Source organism: Macrobrachium rosenbergii, chromosome 27, assembly GCF_040412425.1.
Source record: "Macrobrachium rosenbergii isolate ZJJX-2024 chromosome 27, ASM4041242v1, whole genome shotgun sequence".
Taxonomy (NCBI): Eukaryota; Metazoa; Arthropoda; class Malacostraca; order Decapoda; family Palaemonidae; genus Macrobrachium; species Macrobrachium rosenbergii.
This window is the reverse complement of record NC_089767.1, coordinates 39,838,925-39,844,001: the sequence shown is the minus strand read 5'-3', so window position 1 is coordinate 39,844,001 and position 5,077 is coordinate 39,838,925. Positions and strand designations below refer to the sequence as shown.

General features: G+C 36.8%; 1 non-coding gene across 1 annotated transcript; it reads left to right on the top strand.

Moving 5' to 3' along the window:
* The first annotated feature begins 720 nt into the window (after positions 1–720).
* TRNAT-AGU (transfer RNA threonine (anticodon AGU)) lies at positions 721–793 on the top strand. The gene has a single exon. It is a non-coding gene; the product is annotated as a tRNA-Thr (tRNA).
* Positions 794–5,077: the final 4,284 nt, after the last annotated feature.

The following is a 5,077-nucleotide window of genomic DNA, read 5'->3' as shown; positions in this document are numbered from 1 at the left end:
TTTCAAATTTCAGTGCCATGAAGGGATTTATCAGTTCTAAATTTGGGTGCTAATGGTATAGAAAGGCGTTTTGTTGATGTACACACAACCCCGAGTAATACTTTCTAGTTGTCATTGGTAGAGTTGTACGGGTTTATATCTATTTCGGTACTTGACAGAAGCTACCGGTCCTATAATGGGTAAACACTACGTAGATTAAATTGGTTTTGATCTTATTTTCAATTTTTCAGTAATTTAAAAAAAAAACACTGAGTTCTGCTAATAATACGTACCCGTTAGTTTTCAAATAGTTTTGAGACGAGAGAGAGAGAGAGAGAGAGAGAGAGATCCGACTATGTGACAGCGCGACTGAAGAAAAATGTATATAATAAATCATTGTGAACGGTTTTTCTCTTGGTTATGTAAAGCTATACAAAATATCATTCTTGTTACTGATGTAATCGTAGAATCGAAGAAAAGCACAGAGAGAGAGAGAGAGAGAGAGAGAGAGAGAGAGAGAGAGAGAGAGAGAGAGAGAGATCCGACTATGTGACAGCGCGACTGAAGAGAAATACCTCAAAAATATAATAAATCATTGTGAACGGGTTTTCTCTTAGTCATCTAAAGCAATAGAGAACATCGTTCTTATTACTGATATGATTATAGAATCGAAGAAAACCCGCATCTAATTGTGACGAGAGAAAATTAATCAAAACCGCAGGAGGAACTTCTGACTGGTACGCCTTCATAGCTCAGTGGCTAGAGCGCTGGTCTAGTAAACCAGAGGCCGGGAGTTCGATCCTCCCTGAAGGCACGGTGCTAAGTTTTGTCAAACGTTTACTTTCTATAATGAAGATAATTAAGATAGAATTAATTGTGTTACGTAGAAATAGAAGCGTTTGCAACCATGAGAATATATGTTTTGGTAATTAGAGAGAGGTAGACAAAAGTGTTGTGTCCTGTGTGAGGTAATTATTATTATTATCATTATTATTATTATTATTATTATTATTATTATCATTATTATTATTATTATTATTATTATTATTATTATTACTCAAAGAAGAACCGCATTCATATGAAACAAGCCCACCAAAGGGGCCTTTGACTTGAAATTCAAGCTTCCAAAGAATATGGTGTTCATTAGAAAGAAGTAACAGAAGGTAATGGGAAGTAGAGAAAGAAGTGATCAGTTATGAAAAAGAAAAAATAAAGTGAATTAAATAGGAAAGGTGTAAGTAAATTATTAAAATACAAGAACTGTATCAGGATAGTAATGCATTGCATCTTCGCTTGAACTTCTGAAGTTCCAAGTATAACCGAATGAGAAGTATTATTATGTTTTAAAGAATGGACCTGGATGAGGTGACAATTGAATGAGAAGGTATCTTTATGTCTTAAAGAAATTGACCTGGATGTGGTGAAAACCGAATGAATAGTATTATGCTTTAAAGAATGGACCTGGATGTGGTGAAAACCAAATGATAAGTATTATTATGTCTTGAAGAACTGACCCGGATGTGGTGAAAATCGAATGAGAAGTATTATTATGTTTTAAAGAGTTGACCTGAATGTGGTGAAAATTGAATGAGAAGTATTATTATGTTTTAAAGAGTTGACCTGAATGTGGTGAAATCCGAATGAGAAGTATTATTATGTTTTAAAGAGTTGACCTGGATGTGGTGAAAATTGATTGAGAAGTATTATCACGTTTTAAAGAATGGACCTGAATGTGGTGAAAACCGAATGAGAAGTATTATTATGTTTTAAAGAATTGGCCTGGATGAGGTGAAGTCCGAATGAGAAGTATTATTACGCTTTAAAGAATTGACCTGGATGTGGTGAAAACTGAATGAGAAGTATTATTATGTTTTGAAGAATGGACCTGAATGTGGTGAAAACCGAATGAGAAGTATTATTACGCTTTAAAGAATTGACCTGGATGTGGTGAAAACTGAATGAGAAGTATTATTATGTTTTAAAAGATTGACATGGATGGGGATTTTTAGCATCGTCAGAAATAACAGATAAACCTGATTTGATTTTGTTCAAATTACGAGAAAAGTGGAAAGCAACATTAAATAGATGGCAAGCTGTCTGTAATAATTCTTGCCAGTTGCTCGCATAGCGGGAATTAGCTTGAAAGCACGCACGGTCGCGTCTAGACAAAAACAGTAAATGAAACAATTTGCATGTTTATTGCAGTAAGGTAGCCAGTTTTACTTGAATTTTATTAGGCAATTTTATTTTCGCTCGTGTTTTAATTTCGTGCCTTAATTTATGGTCAACACGGTAAATTCCCAAATTTTCAATTACTTCACAGTAACTAAATACATTTTTTTTTTTAGATTAAAGATTTTAATTATTTATTTACATAAAGTTAGATATACCATTTGACCTTACACACCAGTCAGCCTTTCATTCCCGCCCTGATCATCAACCAGAGAGACGCAAAATCATCAATCAATTCTAGGCATCAGTTTTCAAAAGAAGGACTAAATCCAATGGTACACAATGACACGATGCACCCCTATCAGCTGTTGTTTGCGAGTCACAATCGATAAGGATTTAACAGTAACACGGAGACAGTTACATTTTCACCCTTCGGGTTTTTCTCTTTCTTTTTTTTTTATCTCTTTCCTGTTCCCTTATCTCTGTTTTTCGGTGGGGACATTGCAGGTTCATTCGGTGTAACCAGCTTTAAATCGACAAGGTCATTATTCGTGGCATGTTTAATGTTAGTTCTTTAAATTACACTATGATATATCTTCGTGTATTATATTCATATAATCATACATATATACATTCCTTCAGTTCTTGTATATACTCTTATTATATTTGTGTAAATACTTATGTGTTATATTCATACAATCATACGTATACATTCCCCTTCTCAAGTTCCTTTTCAGTCATTGTTTCTTCTTTCTATTTGTAATTAAATTTGAAGATTGAAAGCTAACTGCCTCAAGGTCTCATCATATATCTGTCCCAGTTTTTTTTGACGAGTCATCTTCTGAGATAACATTGTCCTTTAGTGAAGCAACGGCCTCGTATGACATTTTACATAATGTACATGGTCTTAAGAACGCGATTAGTTCCGTTAGCATGGTTATATTTCTGTTTAATGATTATTCTGTAGTAATTGTTTGGTTTGGAGGCATTACTGAACTCTCTTGCTTATACAGGAATCTTACTGAAAACTTTTTGACTGCTGTTTCAAAAATTTTATGCTGGCTATAAGACACTTGATGTATCACAGGCCGTTAGTTGGAATATTTAGAATTTTCCCTGCAAAGGAAAATAAAACCGTGGAATCTGAAAAAGGTTTTAGAAGTTTGATTTGCGATCGATAATTCAGTGATTTTAATTAGAAACTACTTTACAGTATCCTCGTTTTCAAAAGTCTCGCTAGAAAAAGGTCTGGTGTTTTAAAAACATTGTTTGTTAGTGTTGATGTTTATTTGGAATCGAACTCCAGTACCCCACCCAAGATTTCACAAGGCAAAAGATAATTATATTAAAAGTTATGAGCTGAGAACACTGCCCTTGGGAACACCAGAGACTACATTCCTTTAGTGGCTGTGTTGACCAGCGGCAACTATTCTTTGCAATCTGTTCGTTAATAAGTGAGAAACAAGAATAGTAAATACCTCAAGCTGACTGCCTTCACCACTTGTTGAGTGAAGCACCTTGAAACTGAGTGTATGCAAGCGGTTTCCCGACACTGACATAAAAAATGAAGGCTGTCAGTGATCAAGTAGCCTACATTCCAAAGAAGGGTATGACCCATAAGGAAATCCATGATTGCATGGTCAACATCTTTCGTGAGAACATTGCTAATGAATTCAGGTTGGAAGAGACAGCACAGGAGTTGATCCCTGGTCAGGGTGTCCACAAACACCAGTCACTGGTAAGCAAGTGGATGATATTCATCATACGATTTGAATAACAAACATTTAACTGTTCAACAGACAGCTGAGACCACAGTTTTTACAGACTGTTCAACCGACTGCTGAGACGACGGGCTAGCTAAGTGCTCACAGTTTTTACAGACATCTGGGGAATGAGCAAGCTTTCTGCAAGATGGGTACCAGTATTGTTGACACTAGAACAGAAACTGGCCTGAATGGAAGTGTCCTGGACACTTTTGTTACAATTCTTCTTGGAATCATTACAGTGTCAGGAAACTAGTCAGCCGTTTAAGAAAATGGATTTAAGCCCCACTGAATCCTGATTAGTAATCCTAGAATTTCACATGAAAATAATAAGAAAGTTCTAAATCTATAATAATAAAATCCGAGTGGATCGTGTTTGTCCTGCCCCGGGTGACAGTAGGGAAGACATGACACAGCCACGCAGCCCCTGCAAACTGGTTTGTCCGGCCTGGGTGGGGGTGGAGTAGGTAGGGGAAGGGGGTGTTAGGAGAGACATCCACCCCCCTCCCTTGCAAACCTGTTTGTCTGCCCTGGGTGGTTGCAGGGTTGGTAGGGGATCGGGAGGGTAGGGGAGACAGTAGTGCCAGGTTCCAGCACGCGCAGCAACGCTATTAAGCTTGTTGGTAAATTATGTCAGGTTCGATTAAGGCTACTTCTTAGGGAAACCCATAAAACATGTCAAGCCTTTCAGGAGAGGTCAAGTCTGAAAGGAAATTCATTACTAAACATACACTATGTTTAAGTGTTGAGGTGTTGAAGTCTTGAATAATCTTGCTAGTTAATTCAGTAGAACGCTGAAAATTTCTGCCTTTCAGCTCAGCTGTGCTTATGATTGTAGCTTGTGTGTCTATTTGTACCCTGCCCTTTGTAGTAATCACATAACCAATGATCTCACATTACGTTTGAGCGCCCTCGCTTGAGATCGCACTTGGAGACACTTCCAGTGTTTATTAATTATATATGCATTGTTGTTTTTCATTAACTATATGGCACCCCGTTTTTCGTTGCTTGGACGCCGACATTGTGGGTGCGTTTAAACTTGAATTTCACCGCTTTCTGTCATAACCAACCTCAACTTAAACATTCTTGACTTAGTGACTCATGTTGGAGAGATTTTGTTTTTATTCTTTTCTTACTGGGCCATCAATATGTCCGAAGATATA